The sequence below is a fragment of the Pipistrellus hanaki genome (assembly GCF_964339955.1).
Source record: "Pipistrellus hanaki genome assembly, chromosome: 3".
NCBI lineage: Eukaryota > Metazoa > Chordata > Mammalia > Chiroptera > Vespertilionidae > Pipistrellus > Pipistrellus hanaki.
In genome coordinates this window covers 131,595,283-131,610,402 of record NC_140505.1, presented here as the reverse complement: position 1 = coordinate 131,610,402, position 15,120 = coordinate 131,595,283, and positions in this window count along the sequence as shown.

Below are 15,120 nucleotides of genomic sequence, written 5' to 3'. Positions count from 1 at the left end.
CTTCCCTTAAAGAAAAACTTTACATGGAAAGGAACTGATATTTTGCCTTACAAAACCTTCGGATGGACTTCTGTCTGACATAGAATCCTGGGTGTGTGTGTGCTCCGTTTTTGGATGAGCCTTCTTCGCTGAAGGGGAATTATGGCTACCAGACCTCTAACTGAGGATCTCAGAGGACAGGATCAAGGCAGATTTGTTCAGAATGTTGTTATATTTAGACCTATCTGGAAGCAAGGACTCCCTGAGGACTTTCACATCAAATTCTGATTCCAATTATAAAAGAAATATTACAGATTTAAGTGAAAAGTAAATGTCACACTCCTTAGTCTCACCTTCCAAAAATAACTACTGTTTTCTTATATATCCTTCCATAAATTTTGTATGCACGAATAAGGAGACACACACACACACACACACACACACGCACGCACGCACGCACGCTCCACACACACAACCGTATTATTTACATCTCTGCAGCTTGCTTTTCTCATTTAAAATGTCTGGGACATTTACCTTACAATTTCCTACTTCCTTCTTCCTGATAGCTACAGACAGCTGCAGAGTATTCCATCCCAGGGGTGTGCCATTGATGACTTAAACAATCCCATATTACAGGACATTTAAATTGCATGGCAGATACTGCAAGCTGCTTATGAGTATTCATTGCCACGTTCTTCTGATGAAAATAACTCTGATTTTGTTCAAGACAACAATATCTTCAACTATAACTATTAGCGTCCCCAGAATCCCTTAGGGATAGGGTGGCATGTGACATAGTTTTGACCAAACAGAATCCCATTGTATGTTCATCCTAATTTATCCAGCCAGTCAGAGGAAGACGGCTGAGTTTGGACTTAGAGGCTGTTTTCAAATTATTGCTATTATAAATAAAGCTTCAATCACTGTCCATTTGCTTGATTATTTTCTTAGACAAAAGAATTGACTTTGTGGGGTAGCATTTTGAGCAGCAGCCAGTGGGTAGGGGAGGTGTGTAGGATGGGGAACCGCCATCTCTTTGGCTTGTGGGTTCTACAGGCCCAGGTTTTATGGCTAATACAAGTTGACTCTGTGGTACGTTGTGTATTGCAAACATAATTCTTACAGCTTATCATGTTTCCATTTTCTTTATGACATCTCCCAGGCTCCCGCCCTGTCCGTATCTGGCATCTTGTGGCCAGAACTCAGCTTCCTGTTCGTATCTTTGATAGTCTGGATGTTATTGCTACTTGCATTCCGATGGGCTCTGCCTGGTGATTTCAGCGTGACTCTGTCAGAGAAGAGGAGTGCGTGAAGTCAGTCCCTCATGGAAAGCCAGTTCATCCAGACCTCAGGCAAAGTTATTTCTGCTGCATCTTGATATCCATCCTGAAAATAATTGAGGTCATGCATCACAGGCAGACAAAACAAAATTCAGAAATATTTTTAAGCAATTTCACTTAAAATTTTTCTTTTTACAATTTTATTTTATTGAAAATATAAGGTCTCCCAAAAATGTATATACTCACTTCGACTAATTATAAAGGCAGTGTTTGTTAAAATACATTTCATTTTCAAAATTGCTATTAGCTGTTGAAGTGTGTATACGTTTTTTGGTGGCACCTGTATATTGCAGCATAGGTATGGGCAGGGGTGATAATGAAGATGCATAACCATCAGAAGATGTGGATGTCGCTTGTCCAAATGGGCACTGGCACTAAACAATGGGCACGCTGCACTGGTGTGTACCGACTGAGTGTCAGCTGGAGACAGGGAATGGAATCCTTTTTATCCCCAGGAGCTAAATTAAGCAATTCTTGCCAACTGGACTTACTTTCAATAGGTTCTTATCTCTTCCACCAGTCTGTGAGAAAGGATCTTCCTAAAATTCCCCTTTAAAATATTTCTTTGATTAAATCACCAATGGGTATTTTAAAGGTCCCAAAATTCTAACTTAGATGTAGCAGTGAGAACTCTTTGGGTTGCAAGTGACAGATCCTAGTTCAGACTATATGCAAAACAGAGGGAAGTTGGAGGTTTACATTACTAGGAAGTCTAGGAGGAAAGACTTCCGACATGTTTGGATTCAGGCTCAATGGTGTTGTTGATTAATGATCTCTATTCCTCTTTGCATGGTGGCCTCCTTCTCTTCGTTGGCAGATGATCTTCTTCTAAACTGGTGGACAGGGCCAGACTCACGGATATGAAACCTCTGGACTCACAAAGGTCTCTGAGCATAGATAGTGAGCAAGTCCAGCCCGCACTAAACTGAGCTAAACCTCAATCAGCAGAGCCTCCCACCTGCTTATGAACAATTTCTAGATTTCAATTATCAAATTATTCATACAAAGAAGCAGAAAGATCTAAAACTGAATAAAAAAGATAATAGATACTAACACTGAGATAGTAGAGATGATAGAGTTATTTGATAATAAGTTTAAAACAGCCATCAAAACAATCTTTACATGAGTGATTTTGAACATCATTAAATGGGAAAAACAGAAAATTATGACAAGTAAATAGAAAATCGCAGCCAAAAAAATGAAGCTATAAAGAAGAACCAAATGAAAATTATAATACAGAAGAATATATTAACTAAGATAAATAACTCTGTGAATAGGCTCAAAGCAGAATGGATGGAACAGAGGAAACACTCAGGAAACTAGAAAATATAACAATAAAAATATCCAATGAGAATAGGGAGAAAATGGGCTTGAAAACAACAACAAAAAAGATCAGAACCACGGGAACCAGCTGAGTCATAACAGCAACGACAACAGAGAAAAACACAAAATAAAACTCTAACATTTGGAGTCCAGGAAGAAATTAAAGGAAATGGAGCTGAAAGAGTACTTAAAGAAATAATGGCTGAAAACTCTTCCAATTGGTCAAAAGACAGAAATCCTAAATTTAAGAAGGTGAGAAATACAAAATGAGATAAACCCAAAGATATCAACACCTACATCGTAGTCAAACTTCTGAAAAATGAAAATAAAAACAAAGAAAAAAATCTTGAAAGTTCTGAATGACAACACTTTATCTATAAGGAAAAAGTAATTCTCATGACAATAGGTTTTCCATTAGAAACCATAAAATCTAAAAATAAAAGAACTGTCAATAGAGTCCTATTTCCAATGAAAACATCCTTCAGCAATATGGGAGAAATCAAGGCACTTCAGGAAAGAGAAAATACAAACGTAAACAAGAATTGATAAAGAATAATACCCAAAACTCAAAAAATATATGAAATATATTCAATATCATCTATCCAGGTGAAATCAAATTCCTCCATTATTACTTATCAGGATAGCTAAAATTAAATAGGTTTATAATATTAATTATTGGCAAGTATCTGCAGGATCTGGAACACTCATTCACTGTTGTGGTTGTATAATTTGGATAAAAGGATGCAAAACTGTATCTACTAAAGCCAAACATATGCCTACATCATGTGTCATTAAACTTACTGCTTTTATATATCCAAAAGACATGAGCAGATAGGTCCTCAAAATCATACATGAAAGGATGCTTAACATAGCTTTATTCATAATATTTTCAAATTAGAAACAACTTACAAACATGCCTACAGGAAAATGGAAGGATGGTACTAAATTCAAATAATAGAATACTATACACCTATAAAAAATAATAAAATCCTGATATAAAGATAGTCTGAGTTAATTTCATAGATATTATGTTGAGCAAAAGAAGTGAGACCTAAATTAGAATACATCATATAAATCCACTGATATGAATTTCATGAGCTAATGGTACTATCAATGATTATAAAGGTCAGAAAATTAAGAAATTCTGAGGGTAGTAGTCAGAAAAGGGGATGAAAGAAACTTCTAAAATCTTGAAAAAGATTCTACATCTTATATTGGATGTTACATATGTAAACAAGTTTGATCTCTACATTTACATTTCATGCACAGGTGGAGTTAAATATATGCATTTTCTAGCACTGAAAGTCGCTTATTATTTGAGCTTGGGTTCCTCAACTTTCAGAGCCCATACTAACCTCCATTATGTCATATTGCCCTCTGAATATAAATAATGCCATCAAGATCTAATTCTACAGCTCAGTAACCCTGAAGCATGAAAGAGGATTTATCCTGATTAAGAATTCTGAAGAAATCATACTAACAATTCAATATAAGTCACCAAATATTTTGCATAAAATATCATCTCAAATGGAGTACCATTTATGATTCAATAATTGGAATTTAGGAGGAAGAAAAGAGTAGGTCTTTTGTTGTTCTCATAGTTTGTGGACTCAGTAATAATACTGGTAAACTATTGAAAAAGTAGGTGTTTACTTTTTTCTACAAATATTTAAATTGTTTGGGTAATACCAAAAGACTGTAAATTTTTAGCCTAAACATACTTTAATATATTTTTTATTATTGATTTTAGAGAGAAAGAGAGAGGGAAAGGTAGAAACATCAATGATGAGAGAGATTGATCAGCTTCCTCCTGCCTATCTCACACTGAGGATCTAGCCTGCAACTTGGGCATGTGCCCTAACCTGGAATTGAACCGTGACTTCCTGGTTCATAAGTTGATGCTCAACCACTGAGAAACACCAGCCAAGCAGCTTAAACATACTTTAAAAAATGATTGTCATATATTGGGAAATGAGACATCGAAGTAATATGTAATCCTACATAATAAAAGGCTAATATGCAAATAGACCGAACAGGGGAATGACAGGTCGCTATGACATGCACTGACCACCAGGGGGAATACACTCAACACAGGAGCTGCCCCTTAGTGGTTAGTGCACTCCCACAGGGGGAATACTGCTCAGCCAGCCAGAGCCCTGAGCTGGGCTCACTGCTGGCAAGTGCAGTGGTGGTGGCAGGAATCTCTCCCATGGGGAGCGGGCCTAAGCCATCAGTTGGACATCCACCAAGGGCTTCTGGACTCCAAAGGGCACAGACCAGGCTGAGGGACACCCCCACCCCACCAGTGCACAAATTTTGTGCACTGGGCCTCTAGTGAGAATATAAGTAACATGAACTGGTTTTAAATATTTAAAAGAAAAATTATACAACACCCAAAACTGTAATATGGGAACCTATATCTATAAAATGGGAACCTCAGCTGAAACTTTGGTTAAGATGCTAAAAAATATAATAATCTATGTCACTTGGCAAGTAGATATTTACCTGTTTAGTTAGATGAAGACAATTCGATAAAATGATTTTACTGCCCTCAAATATTTTTCTATTATGGGTTAGACAATCTACCATTTGGGAATAATTTCTTAGGGGTTTTATTCCAATGTAGCAAGCTTTTAAAAAGCATAGGGCTCCATGTCGTAAATTTACATGAAAGCAAAATTAGCAAAATGTTTCCAAGTTCCAAGCCATTTTCAAATTAATTCATAATCTTAACATCCCATAAAAAATTTCAGTGCAGCATATGATAAAAAGTAAATTTCTAAAAAAATGCATTTTAAATATTTTGAAGTTAATTTTAAATGTCATAATTTTCAATTATATAAAGGTAAATTTATTTTAATTCTGATATTCAATCTATAGCTATTTCACTTCCTTTTAATTATATAAAATATGTTTAAAAATATTTTAAAATAAATTATGTTTTGCTTAAGAATTAATCATTAAATTATAACATGGAAATAGACTTTTTTCCCCTAAAATCTGATGCTCAGAATCAGCATTTGAGCTATAAATAGTAACTGGTTAATTTTAAAATGACTTTTTCTCCCACCTTAATTATCTGATAAGACCGAAAGTCTTAGGCTGATACTTATAAATAATACATTTCAGATATGTAAGGTCTTCCTTGCCATTAAATTAAAAGTCAAATTGGGTGTAAAATTTGCTGTATATTTCAGCATTAATTTTTTAAAAAATGCACTCAAGTCATCTTGATGTAATATATAACATTTTGATCAGAAGAATATAATCTATAAATTTGATAAAAAATAATCTTATGATGAATTTGCTTGGTAAATACATAATAACACAAAATTACAGCTCCACATTGATTTTAATTTCAATGCTCTTTGTCTCTAACCAGTGGCCCACAATGGGTAAAAGATAAACCATACATGACAAAGATAAATACACTGAAAGCTGTGAGGAGGCAAAATCCACCTTGGTGAATAGAGGATTCACCTGTCTGCTGACAAAGCACCTTCAGTGGTGGAGCCTTGAGCTCACTTATATGATCTTAAAAAGTAAACATGAACTTACTGAATACATTTGGAGCCTTTTGGTTGTCCTTTTGGTTTTAAGGTTAAAAAAAAATCAATGACTTATTCTATTGATTGATTTTATTTTATAATGGAAATTTATATAAAGACCATTCTGCCTTCAACTTTATGAACTCGGGAAAAATTTCCTGAGCCCCAGGTTGGCGGTCCCCCTTCTGACTAGAGATACAGGGGATCAGCAGCAGTGGGGTCGGGGAGGCTGGGAGGTGCTGGTAGAGGGGATGGGGGTATTGATGTCACCAATGCGACATGTGCATGTGTCCCCTGGGGTATGGCCCAGAGGCTGGAGGATGGGAAGGGCTACAACAATATAGCAAATATCTCTGAAACATCCTTTTTACCTCCTGAAGGAAAAAAAAAATTTTAAGAAATCAAGTATATTGTAAAATAGAAAGCAACATTTCAAGGTAGAAATGTGACATCCCAGTTCTCCTGCAGGAGCACTTCAGTGGAAAAGGGAGATCTCCGAGGAAGAGGTTTGGGAGGAGGAGCAAATCTGGGTCCAAAACGCATCTGTCTTACTTCCTAGTCACATTGCCTGACCCAACCAGACCTCAGGTTCCTCATCTGTAAATGGGGATTGCCTCATTTTTCTCCAGGAAATGCTCCCTACTCACTTAAGACCCAGTTTTAGGTCTCAGGGCTGGTGTTGGTAAGGCCAGGGAGGAACTAGGAAGTTTCCACGTGACTGTGGAGGGACGGCAGTGCCAGGGAGTGAGTTGGGCTGAGCACTGAGAAAACATTGTCCAAGAGGATTAAGAAAAAGGGAAACTCAGCTAACTGGAGGGTTCCAGAGGCCAGCACCCTCATCCGAACGCTTATACATATGCAAAGCTACAGCATAGACTGTAAATGTGAGGGGTTGGGCACCACTGCCTAGAGCCAGCCCATCCTGCAGCTGTGATTCTAGGCCTCTGGGAAGCAGTAGGCAATTGGCTGGGCTGTTCCTAAAGCAGATGATGTGAAAGAGAAGACCAGGGACCAGATCAAGCTCATGTAGGTTGGCCCACAGAATTTTTTTTTTTTAACTGACTCATTTGTCTTTATTTGAAAATATAAAGTTTGCCATGAAAACCAGATTTCATCATAGTCTCTGCTATTCCCTTCTGTCTCCCCACTACTGAGGAGTTAATCACTTTTAGTTGTGTTCTACTGTTTCACCTGACTCACTTCAGGTATGTATGTTACCTGGCTGGCCCCAAAGGCATTTCATTTTTGACCCTTAGTTAAAAAAAAAAAAGAAAAAAAAAAGAAGAAAAAAAAAAGAAGAAAAAAAAAAGGAAAAGAATGGACAGTGCAGAGCATCTCTTAGGTTTGCTGTAAAGATTGCCCAAGATAATTTACTGGGCAAAGCCTGGTAAGTGCTAAGTGTTCAATAAACCTAGGATCCCCTCCTGTCTTCTCTGGTCACCATTTGCCCCTATTTTAGGGCTGCAGGAAGCCATGGGCTTGCACAGGGAAAGGAGAGGTTTCTGTCTTTAAGCATAGAACACTTGGCACCTTACAGGAGAGGCGGGCCTTGTCCTTGCCTCTGGCTGTCAATGTGAACTGCTGGAGTCACAGTGATGAAGTACTTCTTGGTGGTGGGTCAGGATTCTAGTGACCAGGGATATGATCCAGGGGAATGTGATTATGCCATATAAGTTGTTCAGATAGATCCACCTAGAGGCTGTCCACCTTCAGAGGGACCAGAAGGACAAATGTTAAGTGGAAACACAAACATCCAGGTCTCACAATCCACTTTCTGGTTCTATGGCTGGATTTTGCTCTTTGTTTGAGCCAGAGAAACGAAGGAAGATCACCCTGAGCTCTGTGCTTGCTATCAAACATGAAATCATACCTGTAATTGATCTGCCAGAGGGATCCATTTCAACCCCCACCTGAGGCACCTCCAGGACAAAGGTGCCCAGCTAGAGGCTCAACAGGCATGGGGGGATGTTTCCTTTCACTCTGAAATGTGGTGGTGAAGGGGGGGGGGGGTTAAAATTAAGAAAAAAGTGACAGTTGTCTCTGAATATTTTTATACCTCCAGAATTTTCCAGCTTACTAAAGCAATAGAATGTCATAAAGGGGAAGTGCATATAGTACTAATATTATTTCCCAAAACAACATAAGGGAACACCTGTCAGTCAGGTCTTTGCCTGTCTCAATTTAAAAAGTCTGTAAGTGCGAAAGTTGCCTCATCATGATGTGATTCTGCTTACTTGGTCATTTCTACTCATCGATAATTCATACCTAAATTTAATTCCATTTTCTTGGGATATCTAAACACATGGTAAAACCAGTAATTAAAATTTTATCATCTTTCTAACATATAAATGCCTTATGTGATATCACATACTCGCATTATCAGTGGTTCTCAAACTGTACCGTACATAAGGACCACCAGAAGCAGTGGTTTACAGATAACTGACTAATAACAGGTCATCTGGGGGAGGAAGAGAACCACGAACGGTAGCATTTTTCAGTTTTCATGGTGTAAGTACTTCCACCATGGCAAACTTCAGTCTACCAAAGGGAAGTCCTTGCAGTCACAAATAAATTGCTGAAATTCCTAGAAGGTGGTACTTATAGCTCCAGGACACAGAAGCTGTGAAAACTATTTCTGGGCTCTACCTCCAAAGATTCGGATTCAGTACGTCTGGGGTGGGGGTGGAGAGTTTGCCTTTTCCAGGAACAACCTGTGAGTACCATTTCCCAGATAGAGCAGCATTTCCCAGATATGTCTGGTGGAGCCCTTAGTTGGTAAATGTTAATAATTGTTTTAGAGGAGGGGAAAGATTTCAGTTAAAGGTTGAGACACGCTAGAGCCAGGAAAGGCAGTAGGTTTTCCCAAGTGCAAGCGTGTCAGGTTCTGAGGTGTCCTCTGCAAGGTGACAGATCGACGAGAGGGCATCGGTACCGGGTTTCAGAGACTGATTTGACCCTGGGACCTTTTCTCCAGGCATATTGTTTTGGGGAATAATATTAGTATTATATACACCTCCCATTTGTGAAAGTAGAGTTGGATCTCTGAGTCATGGGGATTTGTAAACAAATTCATTTTCAAGTACTAAGCCTGGGGTAGAACCTTGTATTGTAGACTTTTCAGAAGAAAGTTTTAATCAATGAGTAGCAAAGAGGTAGTTCTTTATCTAACTCTAACTTTTGTAGTCTCTCTCAGTACCAAAGGGAGAGTAGGGAGCAGGGTTCCTTAGTATTCTTGAGGCTTGTGGCCTAGAATAATATGAATTATTGAGTCCCCAAATTTTAGAGCTAAGAGAAGCTTTAGAAATTCCAATCAGATTTTCAGAGCTAGAAGGCATGGAAGAGGTGATCTGGTTAATCCCCTTTTTTAGCAAATGAGGAACTAAGAGCCCAGAAAGATGAGTACTTTCTCACTGCTGAGCTAAGACTCGGATGTCATCCATTGCTCTTTTCAATATATTAACATTTCTCCTCTTTCCTGGAAAAAGTTCAAGATTCCAGCTGCCTCTGAGGTCTGTTTGAGCTAACAGTTAGGGCCCCCAAGTACCAATGTCCTACTCAGAATTGTTTTGGAATAATCCTCTTAAATAAAGCTGGATATCTGCATCCTTTGAAATGCTGATTAGTCAGGGGTGTTTGATGCTGATAACCCACCAGGGAGGAAATTGCGCTCTGAGGTCCACCAGCTGCTAGAGAGTCAAGCTGTCAGAGTCAGACCAGCCACCAGCTTTGTTTCTTTCCATTTTATCAGCAAAACAGCTTGGAACAAAGGCGCAGAGGGAGAGCTATGAGAACGCACAACACTGCAGAAAACTGGCATGTGCCCAGCTCTGTCCCTTTAAGGTCAATGATATTTTCTGATGTTGCCCAATTAGAGTAAAATTTAAATGTCACCCGGCACTCCGGGGAGGTGTGACAGGAGAAGGTTATAGATCCCAGTTACCCAAGACAAAACGTTCCTTCGTACTCTTTCGAACAGTATTGCCCACTTCTCATTTTCCATCCATTGTGACAGCTAAAATCAACAAGGCTCATCTTTCCCCCTCATTCATTAGACACATTTATTGAGCACCAACTATGTGCCAGAGACTGTGCGAGGCCAGGAGGACACAACACTGAGCAGCAACAAACCTGGTGGCTCCCATGAAGCCAGGCATCTGTGTGGGAGACAGAAGGTAAGAAAAACGAAATCACAAAAATGTGCACCAAATCCCCAGTGGTGACAGATGTTTTGAAAGGAAGGTGCCTGGCTCCATGAGAATGGGTAGCACAGCGATGTGACCTGGACCAGCGCTTCTCTAACTCTCTGTGCTGACGGGCCAGGCTCCCCTCCAATCTGCCTACAACTGGTGCCACAGGTGACTAACCATGTGACAGAGACAACACCTGGCTGAACTTGGCACTGCTCAACAAGATTAGTCTACCGATCTTGTGCACGGATGCCGTGGTAGTATTAAATACTGCAAAGGTTTCCAAATGCTTATTTCTCATTTTGTGTCCTAATCTCGTTGAGAGTAGCTTGTGGACTGGCACTGTTTGGTGGGTTACACTTTGAGTAGCTCTGAGGTGGAATGTCTAATAGTGGAAGCCTTCCTGTGTCAGGGATCATGCACAGAAAACAAAGCTGGTTTCTGTCGCTGTTGAGAATTTGGTGCCTTCCCGGAATTCAGTGTTCCCTAGGAAATTGATAGCTAATGTTAACTCCATATAGTTGTGATTTGATGATACTGAAAGAAACTGTCACCAGAAAGACATTTTCTCTCCTGCATTTTGAGGAAGTTGGTTGTTAGGAGGTGAAATGTCTGACTTTTCAAGTAAACTGGAATCTAGGCCATTGAAGCCACAGTCAGTATAAATAAGCACATACGCAGTGCACAGCACCTAACACATAAGCAACGCACAGCACCTGCCTTTCAGAGCTGCCAGTCTGCAGGTCCACAATTTTTTCTATATGTAATTGATTTTTTACAGAGAGTAAGGGAGAGGGACAGAGAGCCAGAAACATCAATGGAAGAGAAACATCTATCAATGCCTCCTGTACACTCCCCACAGGGTATGTGCCTGCAACTAAGGCACATGCACTTGACCAGAATCGAACCTGGGACCCTTGAGTCCACAGGCTGACCTCTATCCACTGAGCCAAACTGGTTAGTGCCACAATTCTGACCTGAAACCCTGGTAGCCAGACATGTTTCAGAATGCAGACCTTTTGGATTTTAGCAAAGAAATACAGACCATACACCATGTGTTATGCAACCCCCAGCAGAATCTGGGGCCGTACCTCATAATGAAATGCATTAATATTTCTGCAGCAAATCTATGAATATTCAGAAGCAAAAGGGATAAAGACTAAACAGATTATCTCAGGAGTTCCAGTGAGGATTTACAGCCAGTGATTTAGGTCAGCTCAGGTTGTACTGTCAAAAAAGTTGTGAAAACAAACTTTCAAATTTGTAAAGTTTTCTGTTTTGAAATTACAGATAAGGCAATATGAACCTGCTCAAATATCTGATACTGTAGATTTTAGTTGGTAGTGCTTCATAACAAACTATCTTAAAGAAAGAGCTGCAGTTATGAAAATTAAATAAGGCAAATAAAAGTTGGAGAGTGTCATAAAATATGTATGGTTTATTCTGTCCATTGCAATAGATAACATAAGATGGAATGCTTTGACCAGAATTTGTGCTAGGTGCTTCTCATTTTATATCATTTATTATACTTAACCCTATGAGGATGGTATCCTTATGACCTCTTTTAATAGATGAGGAAATGAGGAGGAGAGAGGGTAAGTTGTCCAATGTTATCAAGTTAATAAATAATAGAGCTGGGGGGTTTCTGACTCCAATGAGTTTTGTGTCCTTAGTCATGATGCTAAGGTGGTGGGCTGTGCTTTTATTGGTTGTGCTTGTATGTGTAGTTAATTAGGGAACTAGCTAATGTAATTAGCCACCCTGAAGTATAATCAGATTATTTTTGAGTACTTACTTCAATTTTTAACATTTTGGACAATTCATTGATCCAAAGTCAGCTATCCCTATTGCATTTTATTAGCACATTCAAATAATGTGTTGAATTTGTAGAAGTGCTTTATTGTGTTATTTATACTTTCATTCTCAAAACGAGTTGTGGATTAAAATTTCTTTTTAAAATGTGATTTATTGAGGGCTCCTAATGAAGTGAGCAGCTATTGCCCAAATATATAATAACAATTGAGTTTACAATTTAAGTGAGAAGGCAATCACAGTAGGTCCTCGGGTTATGTCAGAGATCCGTTCCTATGGCAACGTAACACGATTTTTGCTATAAGGCAGAACCCACCAACATAAACATCTACGCACTCACATGGAGCACACACACAGCAGTAAGGAAGTGACACAGTAAAAAAAAAAAAAATTAAAAGGAAGATAACAATTCCTGACCTTTACTTTTGGTAAATAAATAATAAAAATCATAAAGCACATATGTACATACGTTGAAATGACGGAACCTTTTTTAAAAATAAATAAATGGGAGATGGCGACGTAACCTGAGGACTGTCTGTATTGAGTTCCTAATATTAATACATTTCATTAATGAGCTTTTAGCTTGTTCTAGAGTTAAAAAATGAGTGAAGTCCTTGCTCTAAAGCAGTGTTTCCCAAACTTCTCTCCTGATGAGAATCACCTGGTGGAGTTGTTAAAACACAGATTCCTGAATCCCAACTAAGAAGTGCTAAACTAGAATTTTTGGGAACATATAGGTATACATATATCCCCCTCCCTCCTATTGGTCAGTGAGAGGAAACTCTAGTTAAGTATACAATTTTACCTATATGTTCCCAAAAATTCTAGTTTAGCACTTCTTACTTGGGATTCAGGAATCTGTATTTTAACCACTCCACCAGGTGATTCTCATCAGGAGGGAAGTTTGGGAAACACTGCTCTAAAGCATTTATCCTTGTGGAAAAGACAGACAGTGGACAAGTGATTATATGACAATGTGGGAAGAGCCACACCAGGGATATGAAGGCAGGAACTGAGAGGGGAGGAGCCACAGAGAATAGACATACACCTGCACGTAGACATTCCTTCAGTGGGCTGTTCATAGTCTAAATTGTTTCACTAAAAAGTAGTAACAAAACACTTTCTGTGTGTGTGTGTGTGTGTGTGTGTGTGTGTGTGTGTGTAACCCAGACTTGACTGTGCAGTGAGGCAAATCGTTAGCATGCTCTTTATTTAGCGTTATGTTTACATTTCCAAAATGTGTGGCTTGATCAAATTACCACTTTCAACTTTATGTCTGTGATATTACCTTCTCTCTCCCTCTCCCCCACTCCCTCCAGCCCCACTAAACTCTCCGGACATGCTTCCACCCCAGGGCTTTTGAATGCGCTGTTCCCTTTGCTGGAATGGTCTTTTCCCAGGTAGCTATGTGGCTTTGATCCAACTGTCACATTTTCAGTGCAGCTTGATCTAACCACTCCCATCACCTGCAATCTTTCCTTGAACTGGTTTCTTCACTGCATGCATGCTGGGATATATTCTGTACTCATGTGTTTGTTTATTAGTTATGTGTATATAGCCATAAATAATAGCTCCCTGGGGGCAGAGTTTTGGTTTCACTCATTGCTGCATCCCTGGGTTTGGGACAGCATCTGACTGTAGCAAATGCTCACTCAATATTTGCTGATGAATGAATACATTTTTGAATGAGTGAATGAATGAATGAATGAATGGTTATCCTGACCATTGCTATTAAACTATTGGTGTTAGCCAAGGGTTCATTAGAGTTATCCCCTGTTAATATGAAAGAAGGTCCAAAGAATACAGACATTTGATAATCCTTGAATATTTTTCTCTCCAGGAAAGTTCCTCGGTCAACATGGTCATGGAGGGCCTGCTCTCAACAATGCACAGGTCTTATTTACACTGAAAAGAAACACACACTCACACACACACACACACACACACACACACAAAACAACACACAAAAAGACAAACAAACAAACAAACAAACACCACAAATAGCTTTGACAACAAAACAAGATTCAGGACTCTGTGTAACTTGGAAACCAAAGAATGGAAGCCATGTATTTCCAGGAGGTATATCCAGGAGCAAGATCACAGCCCATGGAAATATCTTACAGACAGGATTGGTTTGGTGAATGTACCTCAAGCCAGGATATGACCCTCAGCCTCACTCAGTCTGGTCAATGCCCTAGAGTTCATCAGTTTGGGGGAAGCTAACTCAAAGCTATCAAATTCAGAGGGGATTGAAGAAAGTACCAGGATGTGAGACACAAAGTTCAGAATGAGAACTGGACCTATTACAGGCACTAGAACTCTCTCCCATGTGGTGTGAGCAGCATTTTCTCTCCTTGTGGGCAGATGGGCATAGGAATTCAAATGACATTCAGAACCTTGTTGATGAGGTGGCGGCTGCTGATGTGACTGCACAGGCACTTCCGGTTTACTGGTGAGATGGTCCAGTCCCGCACTGGAGTTATCTGCCACAGAGTCAGGGCCTGCAGCTAAGGTGGCGGGCAAGTCTGGGTTACACACACACACACACACACACACACACACAGAAAGTGTTTTGTTACTACTTTTTAGTGAAACAATTTCTCTGAAGCATTATTACCCACACATGCTTCTCTCACTCTCCAGCTTTCCTGGGCTGTCGAGCTGCCAAAAGTAACATTGTTTTTTCTTGGTGCATCAATTCCTTCAACAGCACACATCTATGTCTTGCTCTGACCTGTGAGTGGCTTTATCTCATTAAGGTAACTGTACATTTCCTAACATCTCCATTGATTTGGTTGTTTAACATTGAGAGAGCAACCTTATTTGTTTATTTTTAAAAATTTGATTTTAGAGAGAAAGGGAGAGGAGAGAGAGAGAGAGAGAGAGAGAGAGAGAGAGAGAGAGAGAGAGAGAGAGAGAGAAACATCAATG